The following is a 25,321-nucleotide window of genomic DNA, read 5'->3' on the forward strand; positions in this document are numbered from 1 at the left end:
TTATCAAAAATCTTATAAATTTTTGCCAGCATTTCTCAGGAGAATAGCATTAATTTTACATCATGGATAGCGATAACGACAGCGTTCACAGCGAAAGCGAGTTTTACTACCCTGAGGAAGAAGAAATAAGAGAAAACATTTCAGGAGAAAGCTAAAAACCTGTAACTTGCTAACGCCGAGCAAAAACATACATAGCTGAATCCTGAATGACTCAATTTTGTATAAATAGGGGACTACATAGGCGGCAAAATGTAGTTTTTTTCCAGCCATGGAAGTGCACTTGTATACTGAGGAGGAAGCCATTTGCATTACAGCCGTGAATGAGGATTCAAAATGGCGGCTCGGCTCGGTTTTCCCTTTCGGGCGCTCTCGTTTTCTGTTAGAATTTGGTAAAGAAAAAAATAAATATATTATTTACCAGCTTAAGGTCGGTCCGTATGGTGGAATACCGTGACCTCGGCCTTGAATACTGACCTCGGCCCAGAGGGCCTCGCTCAGTACTTTCAAGACCTCGGTCACGGTATTTCACGATACGGACCTCCCAGCTGGTAAACAACATTATGTATTTAATAATCGATTATAAACATGCGCACACACACAAAATAAAAAACACACACCACCACACTGACATTACTTAGTTTTCAAAGAATATTTAGTTTCAGTTTCTCAATGAAGAAAACTAACACGTGCCAGGTCTTATCTAAGGTGGGGTTTACATTAGACCGTATCAGCGGATCATCAGATTAACGTTTTTAAAACGATTAACATGCACACAGCAACGCCAATACACGATTCGCCTGCACACAGCAACGCCAATACACGGATACGCTCGGCTCCGCAGGCATCCTGCGCTCCAAATCACTCCGCCCTGAACAGCGAGTGCCCTCTGGAGGGTGCGCACTCCGGCCCTGCGCAGCTCACAGAGCGCGCGAGTGAAGTGCACGAGCAGTAATTCGGGACTGAGCCGCTGTGTGCGCTCTCAGTGCATATCGGGCATGCGCGTCACTTACCACTTGCAAGTGGAAGGATGGCAAGCCTAAAGACAATCATAACTACACAATGGGCAGTATTTGCATCAGTATTTGCAGCATTTTCATACTTTTATACTCTTTAATGAAAGGTGATACAAGGCGGAAGTCCGCACCGTTTTTCAGCAGTCGCGTCACATGACCAACGCCAGCGAATCAGGAAGGTGGATGTCACAGTGACGTTGTCCAATGACGACGCCAGCTAGAGCTCAGCACAGCGTATCCGCGTATTCTCAATGTTTACACAGCACCGGACCAGACACGATCTAGATTGAATACGTGGACGCTGGCGGATTCCCGTTTCCCGGCGTTTCCAGGCGTTTTAATGTAAACGGACAGTGCATCCGCGAAGAAAACGACACAGATACGGTCTAATGTAAACTTGGCCTAAAGCCCAGATTTAAACACCGGCCTGATCTACATCAAGTTCAGAAGCGAACTGTAGAGAGGACCGTCGAAGGCAAGCGATTCCTTCCCATCAGCAGACACTTCCACACTACAGCTGCACCTAACACACTGACACATCGTTGATATTCAGCTCTTGACAGCACTTAAATGTTGTTGACGAACTGTAACGTAGTTGTGCAGGGCTTCCAGAAGCCTCTAACATCAACTGCCTGGTTTTCCAACATATTTCAGCCGACTTTTGGACTTCTGTAAATGTCTGCTTAGTCAGTATTTAACAGTGTAAAGTGAATGTGAATTAATTCACCCGAACTGACATTATTTACACGCCAAAATACGCAAGACAGTGAGGTTACAATTAAACCCAATAAATTCAAGTGTCCAGGCACATAAACTAATACCGATATGAGCTCAATAATATGAATATTTAAGCAAGATCACACTTGAGGCCGTGATGCTGTTTTGAGCTGTTGGCTGTAGCTAAATCACTGCCATGCTGATATTCAGTACAAGAGAACAACATGGAGCGTGATCTTGTGCTTACAGAACAGGTCTCCATCCATCTATCCATTATCCTGCGCAGGGTCGCAGGCAAGCTGGAGCCTATCCCAGCTGACTAGGGGCGAAAGGCGGGGTACACCCTGGACAAGTCGCCAGGTCATCACAGGGCTGACACATAGACACAGACAACCATTCACACTCACATTCACACCTACGCTCAATTTATACCCTGTCCACACTAGGGATTTTGTACCGATACGATACTACTTTCGTACCGCAACACCGGTCCACACTAGCAACTATACCGGTACTGTAGCGGTATAACTGTATCGGTACGAAACCCACAAATGTATGGGTTTCGTACCGGTACAGTATCGATACTGTAGCGCTTCGCTGTAATGTGGACAGATGAAGCGGCTCTGTATCGATACAAATGTGGCAGATAACAGAATCCAGGGATACATGTCTGCCCGGGGGCATTTTGAGTTATTGACAGATTCAGAAAGTACAGTTTCTAAGCTTTCCAATGATGCCTTCCATGTGGAGATCTGACAATATTTGAAGAATGTGTGGCCTTTTGAAAGTGTATACTTCTTAAAACAGAAAAGGGAGAAAATCGCCCTCAAAGCTTTCCATCTCAGCTACTCTGGGTGCAGGGCGGGCACATAATGGTGCTCATTTGCATGACATTAAGGAAAGCCCTACCCCCTACGAGCTAGCACGATGCTACTTTCATGTAAACAAAGATCACCACGTCAATTTTCCTTCCATGCAAAGTATGCCCAACACAATTATGAAGTACAAAAATAAGTCCTAAAGTATACTTTAACGTTTTGTGGTTGAAAAATTACTCACACTGTAAGAAATAAAGATAGCACGATGATGACACAACTAACACAACGCTAGTTTCATGTAAAGCCTCGGTCACAACCGGCCGTACAGTACGCGCTCCTACGGCCGGTCTACATGCAAAAAACGCAAGAAACGCACGGAGAGCGCGCATGAAACGCACGAGAGCGCGCGTGTGATGTGCTGATTTTCGAGCCGCAGACCGGCCGCAGAGGTTCTTTGTCATGTCAAACAAACTCTACGGGCGCTTACGTTTTTTTCAGGTTGCAAGACAAACTTACGGCCAACGCGCGTCTTTCTCCATGAACCAAAAAAAAACGCAGCGATTTGGGAAACACCAAAAATCACACGGCCAAAAAATCATACGTCCGGTTGTGACCTAGGCTTAACCAAACCACAACACTCTCCGTTACATGCAAAAATAACCACACAGCCTGAGATTAATAAACTTACCCCATCAGAAAGAGAAACGGCGCCTTGCACACACCAATGCCTCCGATGGAATGTAGTCCTAGAACGGTCCGTGTATCATCCGATCATTCAAGTATTCCATTCAATCTGGAAAACGAGGTTGCGTTTTTTTTTGCTAGAAATGGTTATCTCCAATGTAAATACCGTGTGTCTGTTTGCTTCGCGGTGTTTCAGCTCCTCTGCGCTCTGTTTAGCTTCCTCATTCCATAGTGAAATTACATGCCTGTATGCAGTTAAGTAGCCATGCGCTCAGCTCGTATCATACAGCTGATTCACGAAAAAAAAAAAAAAAAAAGACTTAAATCATCATGTGAATGGCCCATATGGTAATTTACCCACACCCCCCAGCAGGCTACAGACCTGACAAAAACGAGACAATTTGCAACAAAAATGTATGCTTTTCCAACAAAACAATCTATTATCTGAAATACTGATTGCATTCTTCAAGATCTCAACTTGCACATGATGGAAAAAAACAAAAATCACAAATTTCGAAAAAAAAAAAATGCTTCTTTTGTGATTATCTCGGATTCGTTTCGGCCGACACGTGTCCCTGGATTCGGTGAGGGATCACAAATATAATGCGCATGCGCAAAGTCACACACCTCAATCGATGTCTTCGCTGAATAAAATAGTGAAGAACGGAGATTCGTTTTCTTTGTTTCTTTCTCAACTGCCTCGCGCGTTTTATACGATTCGACTGAATAAATGACCACCAGAAATACAGACTGTACATTGACAACATAAAGCGCACACACGTTGTTTCATCCGCCATATATTCTCGGAAGGAAGTTACTCGGTAACCACGGAAACATTTCGCACACGCGCATTTCAACTACCGTGAAAGAAAACCGCAAACATTTCTCGCTAGTGTGGACAGATGCACTAAACTGTACCGGTATACTTTGTATTGATACAGTTATACCACTATCGTACCGGTATAAGTGTGAACACAGCTTTAGAGTCACCAGTTAACCTAACCTGCATGTCTTCGGACTGTGGGGGAAACCGGAGCACCCGGAGGAAACCCACGCGGACACGGGGAGAACATGCAAACTCCGCACAGAAAGGCCTTCGTCAGCCACTGGGTTCAAACCCGGACCTTCTTGCTGTGAGGCGACAGCGCTAACCACTACACCACTGTGCCGTTCTATAAACAAGAAATGAAATATGAGTAAGTGGCATTCTGGACACGATACAGATAAATGCTGTTTGTTTTTGCTTCGCTAGCAGAAATAGATCCTGAAGAAGCCGCACTCATTTTATAACACATCAGCTAGCTGGCTATCTCATCTCACTCACACTGATTTGTACATCCCCGTTAAAGGAGTTTCTGGGAAAACTGGCATCCCCAGGTTTCCCATCTTCATCTGATGAGCTTTCATATTTTAAAGTCAAAAAGTTATAGTTACCTCGCCCGCGACGGAGTCAGCGGGGTGAGGTATTGTAATCAGTGTGGTTTGTTTGTGTGTCTGTTAATCTAGCGTCTCGAGGGTTGCACCAACTGACTTCAAATTTTCAGGGTAGCTGGGCAATGGTCCGTCGATTATCTGATTAAATTTTGGGGGTAATCGGGTCAAGGTGAAGGTCACCGGAAAGGTCGACCTTTCGGTCAAAGTAACATTTTCCATTATAACTCAAAAACAGTTGCCGATAGACAAATGTTTACTATTATGAGCTTATAGGAACTCCCATATGGCCTTTTATTTGGCACCATGATCTTTGACCTTGAGAGGTCAAAATCAAGGCCATGGATTTTCAGAGGGCTGTAACTTGAAAACGGTTGATGGTAGACAGATATTTACCATTATCAACTTATAGGACATGCCATATGGGCTTTCATTTGGCACCATGACCTTTGAGCTTGAATGACTTTGAAATGTCAAACTCAAGGTCATGGATTTTCATAGGACTATAACCTGACAGCTGATGATTGAGAAATATTACCATTATCAACATATAGGTGGCGGCACGGTGGTGTAGTGGTTAGCGCTGTCGCCTCACAGCAAGAAGGTCCGGGTTCGAGCCCCGTGGCCGGCGCGGGCCTTTCTGTGCGGAGTTTGCATGTTCTCCCCGTGTCCGCGTGGGTTTCCTCCGGATGCTCCGGTTTCCCCCACAGTCCAAAGACATGCAGGTTAGGTTAACTGGTGACTCTAAATTGACCGTAGGTGTGAATGGTTGTCTGTGTCTATTGGCCCTTTTCCAGCTCACTTCAGCCCGACACGGCTTGCGTTTCGACTATCTAAGAACAGCACGACTCCACTCGCTTCAGCCCTGCTCAGCACCCAAAACTCGCACGGTTTTGGAGTGGGGCTGAAGCGAGCCAAACCGAGCCGAGTGAGGTTGGGGGCGTGAGCAGACACTCCCCTGTGCACTGATTGGTGAGGAGGAGTGTCCTCACATGCCCACACACGCCCCGCGAGCACGCTGGGATCTGTAAACACCGTAAACCCGGAAGAAGAAGAATTACGAATTACGAGAATTATGAAGCCTTATGCGCCTCGCCTCATCTATACGCTCTTGCCAGTATCTGTTGGCGTTGTCGGTGACAACAAGCCACAGCACCAAGACCAGCAACACTAACGACTCCATGTCCTCCATGTTTATTGTTTACTATCCGGGTCGTGAGACTACCGCTTAAAAGGCCACTGATGTCACTGTTTGCGCCGCCTAACGACATCACGTGACGTCCACCCACTTTCGCAAACTCCACCCAATGTGTCCACCCACTTCCAGCCAGCACGGTTCAGCGCGGTTGTAGTCGAAATGCAACTCCAACAGCCCCACTCAGCCCGACTCAGCACGGCACGGCTCAGCCCGACTCAGCCGCGTTGGTAGTGGAAAAGCGGCATATGTGTCAGCCCTGTGATGACCTGGCGACTTGTCCAGGGTGTACCCCGCCTTTCGCCCGTAGTCAGCTGGGATAGGCTCCAGCTTGCCTGCGACCCTGTAGAACAGGATAAAGCGGCTACAGATAGTGAGGTGAGATGAGATGAACATATAGGTATGAAATAAGTGCTCCCAGGCGAGGTTTGTTTTGCCTGGCAACACCTGTCCTGAAATGCATCATTTATCATGTCACTAACACTATCCTGGTAACCCTTTTGAATCAGGAAGCAGAATTTTATATGCAGGACACAGACAAGCACAGTGATACAGACAGTGAAACATCCCAGTGGTGTTATGCGAAATATTAGCACCCTTGGAACGCCACTCGACCAATCAAATCAGTGGACCGGAACTAACTGCTGTATAAAACAACTCTGATAATTGTGGGCTGTAACCAGATAGTTGTATACAAGATCTTTGTACAAGTTGTATACACAAACCTGCTCCAACATGACAATGCCCCTGTGCACAAAGCCAGGGCCATGAAGACAAGGTCTGCCAAAGACTAATCCCCATTAGGGTGCATCAGTTGCCCCCTAAAAATGAAAAGTTCCTCCGATCATGATGCATTTTTGTTTTTATGTTCCTTTTGGTAAGAAAACACACTGGGTGAAATATTTTGACAAAATTCAAAAGTTTAATGGTGGCACCAGGAGCTCAAAGTTATGGAAAAAGCTGCTATTTTATGACTTTTATGACAAAATTTCGATCACTTTTCATGAAACATTATGGCACCTTATAGAGTATACCAAATACCTTAGATACACATTTTTAGTACATATTCTAAATATATTATCAAGCACAGTTTGAGTTTTAGCTGATCATTGAATCATTGTTCAACTACTTTTAAACAATACAAATGTATTATGAATCACATTAATGCTTCTCAATCCCTTGCAAAGGTTCTTAACATGATCTCTGGCTCACAAGAAATCAATAAATGGAGTCCAACATTGTGATTCAAACCTTACGCGAAAACATAAAATAAGCGTTTTTTGGCAAAAAATGAACCTCATGGTGCCACCATTAGACTTTTGAATCTGGTCAAAACATTTTACAGGATGTCTTTATTGGTGAAAAGGAACACCCAAACAAAAATGCATCAGATTTTATGAAAGTGAGGGCAACCGATGCACCCTGATCCCCATAGTCATGCTCCAAAATCTGGTGGAAAGCCTTCACATACTTTTGGCCACATTTGACTTTTGTATGCGAGTTTTTCATTTTATTGTAAAGTTTGCTCACAATGACAGAAATTAAAGTGGAAGAACTCATGTGGTCTGTACAGAGGCCTGACCTCAACCCCACTGAACACCTTAGGGATGAACTGGAAAGCTGACTGAGCCCCAGGCCTAGTCATCCGACGTCAGCGCCTGACCTCGCTAATACTCATGGCTGAATGAGCACAGATCATCATAGTCATGCTCCAAGAACTAGTGGAAAGCCTTCCCAGAAGGGGGTGGTTTCCAACTCTGGGTGTCCACATACTTTTGGCCAGGTTTGGCTTTTGTATGCGAGTTTTTGGTTTTATTAGTAATGTTCAGAGTGACAGAAATAAAAGCATACAACTCTAGGGTTACAAGCTTCTTTGCACAATTGTGTTTTTTTTTGTTGTTGTTGTTCAGATAAGATCTGGAGGTTTTAGATTTGTAACTGAATACGATCCATATATGTCTTTAATTTGAACGTAATTTATCTGTCCCCGAAATGCCCCACGTACACGCAACATTTCTTCGCAGCTGTTCCATTATACTGCTCAGTATTTTAGTTTTGCCTGAATTCAGCCCACACATATCAAGCTGGCCTAAAATCAACGATTTCCACTGAATATAGTAGTGAGTGCTGTTAACACCAGCGTTGTAGTCGAGTCACTAAACCTTGAGTCCGAGTCCAATTTCAAGTCCCCAGTGTTTAAGTCCAAGTCTCACCTCATCTCATTATCTCTAGCCGTTTTATCCTGTTCTACAGGGTCGCAGGCAAGCTGGAGCCTATCCCAGCTGACTACGGGCGAAAGGCGGGGTACACCCTGGACAAGTCACCAGGTCATCACAGGGCTGACACATAGACACAGACAACCATTCACACTCACATTCACACCTACGGTCAATTTAGAGTCACCAGTTAACCTAACCTGCATGTCTTTGGACTGTGGGGGAAACCGGAGCACCCGGAGGAAACCCACGCGGACACGGGAAGAACATGCAAACTCCGCACAGAAAGGCCCTCGCCGGCCACGGGGCTTGAACCCGGACCTTCTTGCTGTGAGGCGACAGAGCTAACCACTACACCACCGTGCCGCCCCAAGTCCAAGTCATAAAAAAAATTTTCAAATTGAGTCCGAGTCGAGTCCGAGAACAAGACTCCAATCGCACCATTTGACGGTGGCTGTTTTAGCATCATTAACATTAGTTTCTTCCTGAACATGGCGTATGAACAGGTGAATGTGCTTCTCTTTATCAGGGAGTGCGAAGTATTCTGTCAGAGATGGTTGGGAGACGGATGTAAGTGCAGAAGGTGTGTCTATTAATACAAGTGAAGACAGGTAAACAATCCGGAACGGCAGGCAAAATCGTAAAACGGTGAAACAGGCAATAGGTCGAGTGAGGCACAAACAGGCTATCGTAGACTCGGCAGAATCAAAAGACAAGAAACAGGAAATCTGGGATCAGGAAACCAAGCAAAGAAATAAGGCTTGGTAATGTGTCAACAACGCGACTCAATACTTCGCAAAGTAAGTGTGTTTTCACAGTTTTCATATAGGCACGCTGATTGTGCCTTAATCCTGTGCAGGTGCGAGTCGTTTACGGCACGTTTGAGAGTCCACTTGGCATGCACGCTGTCCAGAACACACCCGAGAGTCGATCTGATGCACACGCCAAGGCGCACAGGTGTGACACTCTTGCACGAAATTAGTACAAAATTAACGTAGATATAAATATCTTATGCCAAATTATTATGGCATGTTACTAAAAAAAAAAAAAAGAAAAAAATTCAAGTCCTCGTCTCCAATTTATGAATCCCATACATGTCAACCTTTGGTCAATCAAACCTGTATAACCAACCTCCAAAATCCGTATTTCCCTTATAAAATCCTTATAAAGATGCAAATTAAAATAATTTATCTAAAATTTGAATGATAATTAACAATGATATATCCAAGTTACTTTTTATTCAATATTAATAACAATAAACCTTCAGAATGAATACAAAGCTCCAATGTTCGACAAAAACACAAAGTGTCACTCTAATGTTCTGAATTGTACTCCATGACAGCTTTTTTTAGCACTCTGCACCAATACCTCACGAGGCTGCATGTCACAGCAAGTGTCTGTGCTGATCTTGCCGGAATGCCCATTCAGAATCTTTTCAGTCGCTAGTGAAAGTCGCTCAGGTGGAAATACGCGTTTCAAACAAAATGTTACTTCCCGGTTGACGGGATTCTCGCAATGCGGTGTGCGCATAATCAAAAGTGGAACGACGTCTCGCTACCATATGTTATGCGCTCTTTTATCATCATGGGAATTGATTATAGCTCTAAATAAATATTGAAGTTTTTTTTAAAGAATCTGTAGAACTTTATTTGTACGCCCGTATACTACGTTTATTGAATCAAATCCGTATAAAATACGGACATTCCGTATAGGTTGACAGGTATGGAATCCGAATGCAGTTAATGTACGAGTTCGAGTCCAAGTCGAGTCACAAGTCCGTGAAATTAAGGCACGAGTCGGACTCGAGTCCTTCAAGCCTGGTTAGCACACGTGCATCAATAAAAAGCCACATGGATTCCAGTCCGTTTGGAAATCAGAATCGGATACGTATCCAATAGGGGACTACATACGGAAGTAACTCGGTCTGATTTATATAGATCCAACTTTTGTTTCCACGCTTTCCTGAGAAAAAGTATCTGTGTCACATTATTGGAGTAAATCAAATTTGTGTCACTCCAATTTGATAAACGTGAACACACCGTCATTGTCCTGCTGTGTATGCATGGGATAGGTTAGTGCAAAATATCCAGATTAGTATACTACATCTGGTTATAATTCTCGTTATGAACACATGGGACAAAAGAATCGTCTCATCGTACGTTTTCTGAAACACGGTATGCAATAATATAAGCAGTGTGTGCGCGCAAGGCTATAACACTGCATGACACATGAGCTTCTAGCGAAGCTGCCCAAATCCAAAGTCAAACAAAACAGATGACTCTGCGCAACCTTTTTCTATGACCTCTCCGAATGCTGGACATGAGTTAAGAACAGGCGTGAATTTAGACGGCAAGTTTCCAGCTCCACTGAACGGTGAAGTTAAGTTACTCATAAAATATGCACGACTACAAGTTCAGAAATTTTCTTTGGCCATAGTGTTGCACTTTACCATGAAGCACTTTGATCTTAAAACAAAGACATTTGTTCGGCATGTGTTCGGAAACTCTCTCGGTGATTAAAGCCTGGTTTTCCTGTGCAGTCCTGAGCTCTAATTGCAACACAGACACATGCAGCATTACTGACGTCCACCATACAAGCTGGCTGCTATTAAAGCACTCGAGTCCAAGGGTGTGTGTGTGTGTGTGTGTGTGTGTGTGTGTGTGAGAAGCACTGGGAGCCATCACTACATACACGCCCACTGGCACAGCACTAGAAGGAAAATTTGATAATTTCCCTTTACGCTCTGGTTTCGGTTGTGTACATGCAAAGGTGTGTGTGTGTGTGTGTGTGTGGGAGGTGATGTTGACATGGTTCTGATTGACCGGAAATGTTAAATAAGCATCTGCAATATAAAAAAGCCTCCTTCCCCCTCTCTCTGACCACATGTGAAACCACACAGTGTCTCTTCACCTGCAAAAACAAACCTCAACATCCTCTAAAAGTACTGCGCGCAGCACACCAAAACAGATTTCGTATCTTGTACATTTTAACTGCCAATAAGCATGCAATCACAGAGAGATAGCTAATGACTCACCTCTTCATTTTTCATCAGCAAGTTTAACCTTTCATTACACCTACACGCTCGGAGGAAAAGCGATGCTGACCCAGATTTTATGTTTAAATGCAGGACAAAGCTACATCCGGTTAACAAGCTAATTCAGCTGAACACCTCCTTACTCTACGCAATTTATCTAGAGCTGACGCGATACATCTTACTGCAAGAATGCAGTGTTTAATTTGGAACTATACGTGTCACAAGTCGACACAAAACCACCTGTAACATGAAAGTGTGTGGAAAAACAATATGGTTTGCAAAATTATTCAGCTGTGACTGGATACATGTTCACCCCATTGCTGCGAAACCCCTAAATTAGTTCTGGTGCAACCAGTTACCACCAGAAGACACATAAATAGCTGAACAGTCGAAAACTCCACCTGTGTGCAATTAAAGTGTCAAGTGAAATCAATATAAATATGAATGCACCTGTTCCTAGAATGTTCCAGGCTGTATGGAGCTTGCAAAAGGCCATGTTGGGGGGGGGGGGGGGGGGGGGGGGTGTACTCTGGTCTAAGGAAATCAAAATCTTTACCTTGGCACAAAGTGCTATGTCTGTCAGAATTTCAACAATGCTCATAAACCCCAGGAACAGTGAAGCATGATGGTGGCAGCATCACGTTGTGGCAGGACTTTCCCCAAAGTGATGTGGTGATCCACCGCGCTGTGCAACATCACCGCCGAGCTGTCACTTGCACACCAAAAAAAACAAAAACACAAAACAAAATAGCATAAATTGAACAATGCAGAGTACTTTCCGCACCTAAATATCTCCTATTCCCCTCCAAAAATGAGTAATAACTGTAGAAATAAGAAGCTATTGTAATATATAGGTCTAGACCATCCTGGTACTCAACCCAGAAGTGAAATTAAAAGGTTTTGCTGCGTGCACTGACTGCCATTCACAACCATACATAAAAACCGTGCTCTAGGCGCTGGTAGCTAGATGGTGCTGTTGCATGACTGGACCTTGATTCTGTTCCTGGCATCCTGGAATTGGAAAATGAAGAGGCGTGCTATGAAGAAGTGTTTTCATTCCAAATTTAATTTTGCCCCTTGCATATTTGACAAGGTAAAATAACAGCAAATTTAATAATGCTGACTTGTGCCAAAATCAACCCTACCGTAGATGCCACCAGAATGCACCGCTTGTAAAGTCTAATTTCAAAATTTTCTGGTGGAACATGCCCCTAGACCCCCCCAAGCCACCTTCAGGGCCCTCCGGGCCAGGCCAGCCCTTACGGCCCGGGCTCTACATCAGTAGCACTGCTCTGATATTTTTTTCTGGGGAAAGGCCCTGTCTGGGGAAGCTTTTCAGGGTTAACGGCAAGATACCGTAGATGGAGTCAAATTCAAGGCATTCATACAAGAAAACCTGTTGAAGTCTGCAAGAGACTTGAGACTGGTGGTAGGGGTTTACTTTCCAACAAGACAACTACCCTAAACTAATGGAGACATATCCAGAAAACTAGATGTAATTGCAACCAACTGTACTTCTATCAAGTACTGACACAAGGGAATGGCTACTTACTATATGCATTCAACAAATGGCTAAAAGGGGATCAAGTTTAAGTCAGAGTCCATGGTTGTCTCCAGAAGAGACTGGTATGCTCCCTTCAGGTGGGGGGAGAGACCTTGCCTTGGTGGAGTTTAAGTACTTTGGTCTCAATCATGAGGGATGGAAAAAAAAGTGAGTGCGAGACGAACAAACAGATTAGGTCAGCAGCAGCAGTGTTACAGCCATTTTATAGGTCTATTAATGTTGAATCTATATCCTGTCCTCACAAACTGTGGGAGGAGACTGAAAAGATAAGGATGGTGATTATAGGCAGCAGAAACGGGGTTGTTCATAGGGTTATTCTGTGATAAGCTGAGGGGCTTTTCAATCCAAGTGAGCCTCTGAACAGAGAAGCTGTTTTGAAAGAAACCAATTGAGGTGGTTTGGGTACTTTACAAGAACAGTCAGTTCCCAGTAGAGCTGTATTAAGTATGTCCTACTGTACAGAGACCCCAAGGTAGACCCAGCACCCATTGGAGAGATCATACCAACTGTATGGAAACCCCACCATAGATCCAGCACCCACTGGAGAGATCATACCGACTGTACGGAAACCCCATGGTAGACCCAACACCTACTGGAGAGATCATACCGACTGTACAGAGACCCCGGGGTAGACCCAGCACCCACTGGAGAGATCACACCAACTGTACGGAGACCCCAGGGTAGACCCAGGACCCACTGGAGAGATCATATCGAATGTATGAAGACCCTGGGGTAGACCCAGGACCCACTGGAGAGATCACTGTACGGAGACCCCGGGGTAGACCCAGGACTTAGTAGAAAGAGATCATATTGAGTGTACGGAGACCCCAGGGTAGATCCAGGACCCACTAGAGAATAATCATTCACTATGCACACAGACCCCAGAGTAGACCCAGGACCCACTAGAGAGAGATCACCTCGACTGTACACAGACCCCAGGGTAGTCCCAGGACCCACTAGAGAACAATCATATTCACTATGCACACAGACCCCAGAGTAGACCCAGGACCCACTAGAGAGAGATCATATTGACCGTACACAGACCCCAGAGTAGACCCAGGACCCACTAGAGAGAGATCACCTCGACTGTACACAGACCCCAGGGTAGTCCCAGGACCCACTAGAGAGAGATCATATTGACCGTACACAGACCCCAGGGTAGTCCCAGGACCCACTAGAGAGAGATCATATTGACCGTACACAGACCCCAGGGTAGTCCCAGGACCCACTAGAGAACAATCATATTCACTATGCACACAGACCCCAGAGTAGACCCAGGACCCACTAGAGAGAGATCATATTGACCGTACACAGACCCCAGGGTAGTCCCAGGACCCACTAGAGAGAGATCATCTCGACTGTACACAGACCCCAGGGCGGACCCAGGACCCACTAGAGAACAATCATATTCACTATGCACACAGACCCCAGAGTAGACCCAGGACCCACTAGAGAGAGATCATATTGACCGTACACAGACCCCAGGGTAGTCCCAGGACCCACTAGAGAGAGATCATCTCGACTGTACACAGACCCCAGGGCGGACCCAGGACCCACTAGAGAGAAATCATCTCAACTGTACACAGACCTCAGGGTAGACCCAGGACCCACTAGAGAACAATCATATTCACTATTATAATAATAATAATAATAATAATAATAATAATAATAATAATTTCAACTTGTATAGCGCCTTCAAGAAACCCAAGGACGCTTTACAATTATAGACAAAGAAAAAAATAACAATAAAACATAATAAATAAATGAATAAATAATAAAAAAAGTAAAAAGTCCACCAAGTAGGGGTCAAGATGTAATTCCAGTGGTGTAGCAGTCACAGTCCCACCAAAAGGCGCATGAAAACGAGTCCCACATCTCCAGCACAGCCGCCGTGACGCCGTCAGCAACATCGCTCGAACACCACGCCGTGGATCAACAAAGCGAGCAGAGAAGCTCTGCCACGCAGAGCGCTGGTGTGTCCCAAACTGCCTGCACAGCCGCCGCGACGCCACCGAGCAACATCGCTCGGAACATCACGCCAAGCATTAAAGCGCAGAGCGCTGGACAACCACGAATGTTAAATGAGCAGCGAGCTCACTGCAGTCCACAGCTGGGAGCACAGGCATCACCCACAGCGAACCAAGGCCTAGAGGGAACCGACGCCCAAAACTGGGTCCGGAGCTACACCACCACCGGTGGACAAAACACTCAAACAAACGTCAAACTACACAAACACACAGAAAAAATAAATAAATAAAATGAAAATTGAAAAAGAAAGAAAATAAAATTCTTGCACACAGACCCCAGAGTAGACCCAGGACCCACTAGAGAGAGATCATATTGACCGTACACAGACCCCAGGGTAGACCCAGGACCCACTAAAGAGAGATCATATTGACTGTACACAGACCCCAGGGTAGTCCCAGGACCCACTGGAGAGATCATGCCAACTATATGGAAACCCCGGGGTAGACCCAGGACCCACTAGAGAGAGATCATCTCGACTGTACACAGACCCCAGGGTGAACCCAGGACCCACTAGAGAGAGATCATCTTGACTGTACACAGACCCCAGGGTGGACCCAGGACCCACTAGAGAGAGATCATCTCGACTGTACACAGACCCCAGGGTGAACCCAGGACCCACTAGAGAGAGATCATCTTGACTGTACACAGACCCCAGGGTGAACCCAGGACCCACTAGAGAGAGATCATCTCGACTGTACACAGACCCCAGGGTGAACCCAGGACCCACTAGAGAGAGATCATCTTGACTGTACACAGACCCCAGGGTGAACCCAGGACCCACTAGAGAGAGATCATCTCGACTGTACACAGACCCCAGGGTGAACCCAGGACCCACTAGAGAGAGATCATCTTGACTGTACACAGACCCCAGGGTGGACCCAGGACCCACTAGAGAGAGATCATCTCGACTGTACACAGACCCCAGGGTGAACCCAGGACCCACTAGAGAGAGATCATCTCGACTGTACACAGACCCCAGGGTGAACCCAGGACCCACTAGAGAGAGATCATCTCGACTGTACACAGACCCCAGGGTGAACCCAGGACCCACTAGAGAGAGATCATCTTGACTGTACACAGACCCCAGGGTGGACCCAGGACCCACTAGAGAGAGATCATCTCGACTGTACACAGACCCCAGGGTGAACCCAGGACCCACTAGAGAGAGATCATCTCGACTGTACACAGACCCCAGGGTGAACCCAGGACCCACTAGAGAGAGATCATCTCGACTGTACACAGACCCCAGGGTGAACCCAGGACCCACTAGAGAGAGATCATCTTGACTGTACACAGACCCCAGGGTGGACCCAGGACCCACTAGAGAGAGATCATCTCGACTGTACACAGACCCCAGGGTGGACCCAGGACCCACTAGAGAGAGATCATCTCGACTGTACACAGACCCCAGGGTAGTCCCAGGACCCACTGGAGAGATCATGCCAACTATATGGAAACCCCGGGGTAGACCCAGGACCCACTAGAGAGATCATATCTCACAGTTAGCTTGGGAATGTCTGGCAACTCCCTGGGAGGAATCTGTGGCTGAGCACAGAGAAGTCTGGACTCTCCTCAGACTTTTGCCACTGTAACCACAACCAGGAAAAGTAAATGGAAAATGACTTGATTATAATATAAGAATTAGAAGTTCCAGATTTTATGCATCAGTAAAAACTAGTGGTGGCTCAGTGGTTCAAGCTCTGGATTACTGATAAGAAGGTTGTTGGTTTAAGCCCCAACACCACCTAGCTGCCACTGGGTCTGTGAGCAAGGCCCTTAACCTTATCTGCTCCAGGGGTTCTGTATTATGGTTGACCCTGACCCTTCATGTGGTTAAAAAAAAAAAAAGACAGAGAAGAAAAGATTTCACTGGCCAATTAGTTAACTTTAGATAAGCTCATCATTATCACAGGTGTGGTTAATTATGCAGTAGTACACTCACACCACTCACTTTCAGTAACCGCTCAGGGTCAAAAACTATAAAAAGTAAGGAGAATTTCCCCTCAGATGGGTGAAGTATATTCTGACAAGGGCCACGCCACTAGTCTATTGGAGGGCACAGCCAATCCACCTACATGCGTGTTTTTGGACAGTGGGAGGAAACCGGAGAACCTGAAGGAAACCCACTCGAACACAGGGACCACATGCAAAAGTAGGTACGCTATGGGTACATGTGGCTACTGCTTATGAATAAAACTGTTTTCTGATACAACGTCCATACAGTAAATACAGCATATATACATGTTATCAATTATACAAGCCACATCTCTTGCAAGCATCACCAAGCTGTGAGCAGCATCAGGGCTTTGTTCAAAATGCAGTGCTGTGAACGAAATCTGTTTTCAAAATAGTAAGAAAGCACTTGTTCATGAATTGTCTTAGCCTAAACATCTGCCAAAAAGCTCAAAAAAAAAAAAAAAACACAACTTACAAAATGTTTCACATGACCTTTCAGAAGAACCAAACAAAAGCTGTGATAATCAAAAGGTTAATTTTCTTAAAATAAACACCACTTACTTGATATCGAATCGGTAGCCTTGGCGAACCATGAGGTGAATTTCATTTGTCTTTTTATCTGCCGATTATCTTCTGATACTATGAAGTTATAACAAGGTTTTTCTTATTTCGTTTCTGGTTCTGATTGTTTCCGAAGTTTATCAAGAAATAGAATGGGTAATCGAACTTGATCAGGATAAGTGCTGATTGGTTATGAAGTATTGCTATTGTTCCACTCATTCTTACACTCGTTCATGTGTACCTTTGATAACACGAGATCACGATTCGCCGTTCTGGTGACTGTAATGCTTATGCGGATGCGTGATTGTTACACTCTTCCAGCACAATGGCATATGCCCCTTTTCCACCAAATCAGTTCCAGGGCTGGTTCGGGGCCAGTGCTTAGTTTGGAACCGGGTTTTCTGTTTCCACTGACAAAGAACTGGCTCTGGGGCCAGAAAAACCGGTTCCAGGCTAGCACCAACTCTCTGCTGGGCCAGAGGAAAGAACCGCTTACGTCAGCGGGGGGGCAGAGTTGTTAAGACCAACAACAATAACAAGACCGCAAAAGATCGCCATTTTTAAGCGACGAGAAGCAGCAGCTGTACAAATGCGAAGTCATCCATTATTATTATTATTGTTGTTGCTGCTGCTGTTGCTTCTTCCATGTTGTTTTTGCTTCGATATTCGCGCCAAGGTTTATGCAAACGTAGCAACGTAACTGACGTATACAGTGACGTAACTGACGTATACAACGACGTAACGGACATACACAATGACATAATGATGTGGCTTCCCTTAGCACCGCGAGCTATGGAAAAGCAAACTGGTTCTCAGCTGGCTCGCAAGTTGAACGAGTTGTGAACCAGCCCTGGAACTGATTTGGTGGAAAAGGTGTAACAGTGGCTACCACCTCTATATGAGGCAGTAGCCACAAAAATCCATACAGAGACCCTGGGGTACCTGAGCTCAGAATCAATCCAAGGACCCTGGAGCAGTAAGGTGATAATACGACCCACTGCGCAAACATGTCGCCTATTAAAATACACGTAAAGGCAATGTTCCAATCTGAGAAAAAGGCTATAGAAACGGAGATCAGCACTGCCCAATGCGCCTTAAGGACCTGGTTAGTACTGGGACAGGAGACTGTCTGAAGACCAGGTCCTTGCACAGGAGAGACTTTTGATATGTAGGAATCGGCTACCTGTAGAATTCATACTCCACTCCAAACAAATAGAGGCAGTATAAAACCAGAAAGTTGGGGTGTACTGTACACCCATGTCTTCGAGGGATATGTAATTTAAACTCGTGTAAAGAATATACACTCGGTCCAAAAACGAGATGGTTTACATTGTTCGGTTATGTGAGCGAAGGTAGTGAATCAGGGTCTGTAATCCAATCTGGCTGCCATGACATATAGCTCAGTTGCTTATCATGCTTCATTTGTCCAAATACTGTTGTATGGCACTGGAATTCAATTTCTCTTGGCAGGGTCTGTTTTCTTTCTCTTTTGCCTGCTCCATCAGATTTGACCGATTTAATTCACTTTTTAGCCAAACAAAACAAAAAGTAAGCAGGTAACCGCTGTAGAAGGTACAGGTAATGGAGATTGTCCCTCTCAAGATACCACCTCGTCCCAACACGCAACATGGCATGATGCCACTTCACAACCTCTATACCCGGGGACAGTAGCTTCAATATAACCAATAAGAAGTTAGCATACAGTGGGGCAAAAAAGTTTTTAGTCAGTCACCAATTGTGCAAGTTCTCCCACTTAAAAAGATGAGAGAGGCCTGTAATTTTCATCATAGGTACACTTCAACTATGAGAGACAAAATGAGAAAAAAAAAATCCAGAAAATCACATTGTCTGATTTTTAAATAATTTATTTGCAAATTATGGTGGAAAATAAGTATTTGGTCAATAACAAAAGTTCATCTCAATGCTTTGTTATATACCCTTTGTTGGCAATGACAGAGGTCAAACATTTTCTGTAAGTCTTCACAAGGTTCACACACTGTTGCTGGTATTTTGGCCCATTCCTCCATGCAGATCTCCTCTAGAGCAGTGATGTTTTGGGGCTGTCGCTGGGCAACACGGACTTTCAACTCCCTCCAAAGATTTTCTATGGGGTTGAGATCTGGAGACTGGCTAGGCCACTCCAGGACCTTGAAATGCTTCTTACGAAGCCACTCCTTCGTTGCCTGGGCGGTGTGTTTGGGATCATTGTCGTGCTGAAAGACCCAGCCACGTTTCATCTCCAATGCCCTTGCTGATGGAAGGAGGTTTTCACTCAAAATCTCACGATACATGGCCCCATTCATTCTTTCCTTTACACAGATCAGTCATCCTGGTCCCTTTGCAGAAAAACAGCCCCAAAGCATGATGTTTCCACCCCCATGCTTCACAGTAGGTATGGTGTTCTTTGGATGCAACTCAGCATTCTTTCTCCTCCAAACACGACAAGTTGAGTTTTTACCAAAAAGTTCTATTTTGGTTTCATCTGACCATATGACATTCTCCCAATCCTCTTCTGGATCATCCAAATGCTTTCTAGCAAACTTTAGACGGGCCTGGACATGTACTGGCTTAAGCAGGGGGACACGTCTGGCACTGCAGGATTTGAGTCCCTGGCGGCGTAGTGTGTTACTGATGGTAGCCTTTGTTACTTTGGTCCCAGCTCTCTGCAGGTCATTCACTAGGTCCCCCCGTGTGGTTCTGGGATTTTTGCTCACCGTTCTTGTGATCATTTTGACCCCACGGGGTGAGATCTTGCATGGAGCCCCAGATCGAGGGAGATTATCAGTGGTCTTGTATGTCTTCCATTTTCTAATAATTGCTCCCACAGTTGATTTCTTCACACCATGCTGCTTACCTATTGCAGATTCAGTCTTCCCAGCCTGGTGCAGGTCTACAATTTTGTTTCTGGTGTCCTTTGACAGCTCTTTGGTCTTGGCCATAGTGGAGTTTGGAGTGTGACTGTTTGAGGTTGTGGACAGGTGTCTTTTATACTGATAACGAGTTCAAACAGGTGCCATTAATACAGGTAATGAGTGGAGGACAGAGGAGCCTCTTAAAGAAGTTGTTACAGGTCTGTGAGAGCCAGAAATCTTGCTTGTTTGTAGGTGACCAAATACTTATTTTACCGAGGAATTTACCAATTAATTCATTAAAAATCCTACAATGTGATTTCCTGGATTCTTTCCCCCATTCTGTCTCTCATAGTTGAAGTGTACCTATGATGAAAATTACAGGCCTCTCTCATCTTTTTAAGTGGGAGAACTTGCACAATTGGTGGCTGACTAAATACTTTTTTGCCCCACTGTATATGTCCTTGGCGCTGCACTACTTTATTTTCTCTCATTTTGGACTGAGGGCAAACTGGACACTACAATGGCTCACTATCACATACTGAGGTACGAAGTGGTATTGCAAGACAGCATGGCCCGTCCTGTCTCAGGGCTAGCTGGTTAACATGCTAACTTTAGTCGATATCTCTGAAACACAATACACAGACATACAGTACACTCATCGGCCACTTTAATAGTCTTGATTCTAAGACTCCTGTTCTAAGACTCCTGTTCTTGGCTGGCAGGACTGGAACCCAGTGTGGTCTTCTGCTGTCACATGCTGAGATGCTTTTCTGCTCACCACGGTTGTAAAGAGCTGTTACGAGTTGCTGTATCCTTCCCGGCAGCTCGAACCAATCTGTGCCGAGTTTCCCGAAAGCATTGTAGCGCAAAGATCATCGTTAAATGGTAAAGCGAGCAGCACAATGAACACTCTCCTAGTTAAGATGCTCTTAGTGTTACGAGGCTTTTGGGAAACCATTTTTCTCTGACCTCTCTTATCAACAAGGCGTTTCCACCCACAGAACTGTCGCTTACTCAATTTTTTTTGTTGTTGTTTTTCGCACCATTCCATCTGTGTAAACTGTAGAGGCTGCTGTGTGTGTGAAAACCCCAGGAGATCGGCAGTTTCTGAAACACTCAAACCAACACCCATGCCACAGTGAAAGAAAGTCACACTTCGAGATCACAATTTTTCCCATTCTGATGTTTGAAGTGAACATGAACTGAAGCTCTTGAGTCGTATCTGCATGATTTTACGCATCGTGCTGCTGTCAAGGGCTCGGCCGATTACAGAACTGCACAAGACAGCAGGTGTATGGGTGTTCCTAATAAAGTGGCCAGCGAGTGTACTTGATGTCAAAATGATCTTTTCTTCACATCCTGTTGATAATTTTAGATGTTTGAAAGTCATACATATAGCACCTTTACATCTCAGTCTGGACCTTACTTAAAGTGGTCCATTTCCTTTATCAGCCACGTTAGAGCTTGTATTCTTTGCCTAATACGCGAATGAAACCCGACTTCACTTCATGAGTGACTGCGACACAGTGAGCCGTAGGAACAGGCTAATGACGAGCAGGAGTGGCAGCTCACTGTTCATTCGGAAATGTATGCACAAACACTGCATTCTCAGGCTACATCCACACGACAACGGCAACGAGATGTTATTTAAAAATATATCGCGTCCACATGGGCAACGATCAGTAAAATATCAGGTCCATATGGCAACGCAACGCTTGCTGAAAACGATGCAATACACATGCCACACCTCTAGGGGCGCTGTAAGACGGTCCCTTCGGAGACACCAGAACAATAGAAGAAGTAAGGACGCATGCGCATAAACTATTATGCGCGAGACTTCATATTAGCCACAGTCAGAAAAATCTGTTCGTAAAATTACATTATAATGACCAAATACAATGAAAAGCATTTTTCCAGTCTCACCTGTGAAAGGTAATCCCATGTGATCTCGTTTGGACGGTAAACCTGTTGGTACAGTTAAATGCAGCACATGAATGAGGCATCTTTATTTTCCACTTTGACCCATCCAATATGGCGGCGAGGATGACGCATGATTCTACGCGGAAGGCGGCGTCTTTAATGGTCCGGAATAAATTGAATGCTGCACGTTGATGGATTAATTTGTTCTTCTACGCCCTTTTTGAGGAATGTATTGTAGGACTTAAACCAACATCTGAAGAGGTGAGATCGCTCCTTTTTTTCCCTATTTTTGCTGGCGGGATTGACTCTGCCCTAAGGGCTATTCTCTCTCTCTCTCTCTCTCTCTCTCTCACTTTGCACCATTACACAATAAATATTCACAGTGAAAATATTTTGTAAGCGCGTTTCATGAACCAAGTTATAGGATTTGTTGACAACTCGCATCGAGTTCGTTACACTTCTACCCAGCGTGAAGCACTCACAGTCATGTGGTTGTGACGTCATCGTAAACAAATCCGTTCTACTCATCCAGACGACTTTGCAATGGCAACGTTGCCAGATCTTTCCACTCTGGAACCCGTTCTCAAAAGATCGCGTTTTGGGGCACCCAAAACGCCGGTGCCGTGTAGACGCCAGGCCGAAACGATAAACAATTGTATCGGATTCACTTGAATCCGTTGCCGTGTGGACAGGGCCTCAGTTTTACTCAAAACCGCACTCAACTCTGATCTACCAGCATTCATTTATCAGTTCGAGACTGGACTACTGTAATGCCCTGTATGTTGGCCTCAGCCAGTCTTCAGTTTTACGTCTTCAGCTTGTACAGAACGCTGTGGCCCGATCTTTAACAAGCACGTCTAGACGTGAACACGTTACTCCTGTGTTGTCGTCACTCCATTGGCTTCCGGTCCGTTTTAGAATTGATTTTAAACTTCTGTTGTTTGTTAACCCCACCAACAGTAGTCGGAGGGGTTATTATTTTCACCTGCGTCAGTCTGTGTGTGTATCTGTCTGTCTGTCTGTCTGTGTGTCTGCAAGATATCTCAAGAACCAATGGATCGATTTGGACCAAATTTTGTACGTGTTGCCAATCACCCAGGAAGGAAACCATTAAATTTTGGAGGTCAAAGGTCAAGGTCATGGCAGAACTTCGAAATTTTCGCCCAATGTATTTTAATAGGGAAAAGGCGGGGTTTGCACTCGTTAGAGTGTCCCTGTCTAGTTTTTAATGCCATCAATGGGCTGGCTCCCTCTTACTTGTCTGAGATTTTAACTATTCGTGATCATGGTAGGGCCCTGCGTTCTTCTGGTCAGCTTCTGTAAGAAGTTCCAAGGTCGAGATATAAACAGTGGGGTGATCGTTCTTTTGCTGTCGCTGCTCCCAGACTGTGGAACAATCTGCCCCCCGACATTTGCACCACTATTGATCCCGGCCTTTTTAAATCAAAGTTGAAGACCTACTTTTTTAGATTGGCATACAATCCTGACTAGGGGAGTCTTGTTTTTGAGGGGTGCTTCGTTTCGTCTGTTTTATTTCATGTACTTCTGAAAGGCTTTTGGTAATCTGCAGCACGGTGGCACCTTCCGCAGTCAAAACCTGTGTTTTTATGTGTTTTGGTGTTCTGTTTTATGGCTTTGATGTAAAGCACTTTGGGTACCTTTTGGTTATTGTAAAGGGCTATATAAATAACATTTGATTGATTGATTCACTCCAATCGCGCGTTCAGGGAAGAGACGAGAGTCGCAGTTCCCTGCACTGGATATCGTTACCTTCCTGTTATTAAACGTTACTGTCTTTCCTCATGCTAAATGCAGATTATTCTTGAGTAATTGCTCTTTTGGATCTATTAGAAGTGATTAAAGTGACAGACAATGCTCACAACATAGATATTACACAGTTCAGTGCAGAGCTAATGCTGTTATTGAGCAAAGCCTGAAATTATAAAGCGAGCTAGTAATGCAGACCATCATGCATAAACAATGTTTGAAGCAATCTGACGGACAATCTTGAGAAATCGCACTTGCCGTTATCTTCTCTATGGATTAACTTTTCTAGAAAGGCATTATCCAGCCGTCAATAACTGCCAGCAGCCAGAGATTTTGCCGCCTTATAAATGCTCCATCGCTGCCTACTCGCAGTGTTTTTTAATCTTTTTGAAAAGAAGAAAAAAAAAAGTTCCTTGTATTTTTATGTGACAAGCTTTGTTCTGTTTATTTATTTATTTTTATTCACTGAGAAAAACAATCTTTTTACACGGCAAGAATTGCATTACTATGACAATGGACATTGTTAACCAGTATCAATCGAATAGAAATAAAAAGTTTTTACATAATAGGGATAAAGTTTTTTTCTTACCTTCAGTTCTTGCTGAAAGATATAATAAAAAAAAACGGCAAGATTTATACAAGAAACGGTGAGAAACAGGGTTACCGTACGTCGCATACGTCGAGAAGACCTCTTGAGCGATGTTTACCTGAAAAATGTTAACCTTATACGAGTCTGCAGCGACTACTTTATATCAGGTAAATTAAACAACTGATCTCTTTCTACATCGTTAGCCTTAACTTCACTCTATTTGCATCCAATATTTTGAAATGGAGCCCAATCTGGGTTGCCTTCTTCATAAAGTCCAGCTGGTTTCCCTGAGTATGATGCAATCAAAACTTATAGTGAAAATAAGCAACATATAAAGCCATATTGAGACACATAAATTTAATTTAGAACATTTTTACCCAAAACACTGACTTGTCATTCATGAATTTCTACAACCCCGATTCCAAAAAAGTTGGGACAAAGTACAAATTGTAAATAAAAACGGAATGCAATGATGTGGAAGTTTCAAAATTCCATATTTTATTCAGAATAGAACATACATGACATATCAAATGTTTAAACTGAGAAAATGTATAATTTAAAGAGAAAAATTAGGTGATTTTAAATTTCATGACAACAACACGTCTCAAAGTTGGGACAAGGCCATGTTTACCACTGTGAGACATCCCCTTTTCTCTTTACAACAGTCTGTAAACGTCTGGGGACTGAGGAGACAAGTTGCTCAAGTTTAGGGATAGGAATGTTAACCCATTCTTGTCTAATGTAGGATTCTAGTTGCTCAACTGTCTTAGGTCTTTTTTGTCGTATCTTCCGTTTTATGATGCGCCAAATGTTTTCTGTGGGTGAAAGATCTGGACTGCAGGCTGGCCAGTTCAGTACCCGGACCCTTCTTCTACGCAGCCATGATGCTGTAATTGATGCAGTATGTAGTTTGGCATTGTCATGTTGGAAAATACAAGGTCTTCCCTGAAAGAGACGTCGCCTGGATGGGAGCATA

At 44.4% G+C, this 25,321-nt stretch overlaps 1 protein-coding gene across 5 annotated transcripts in view; it reads right to left on the reverse strand.

The window, feature by feature from the left end:
* Positions 1-25,321, reverse strand: part of znf438 (zinc finger protein 438) — a 141,034-nt gene that overhangs the window by 112,610 nt on the left and 3,103 nt on the right. For 3 of the 5 annotated variants that reach the window (XM_060940113.1, XM_060940114.1, XM_060940110.1), the window contains exon 2: positions 11,665-11,820. The exons of 1 other annotated variant lie outside the window; for it this stretch is intronic. The gene's annotated coding sequence lies outside the window, so the exon portion shown is untranslated. The remainder of the gene's footprint in view (positions 1-11,664; positions 11,821-25,321) is intronic. One more of the 5 variants, XM_060940111.1, reaches the window with a different exon arrangement.

The sequence above is a fragment of the Neoarius graeffei genome, chromosome 14 (genome assembly GCF_027579695.1).
Source record: "Neoarius graeffei isolate fNeoGra1 chromosome 14, fNeoGra1.pri, whole genome shotgun sequence".
NCBI lineage: Eukaryota > Metazoa > Chordata > Actinopteri > Siluriformes > Ariidae > Neoarius > Neoarius graeffei.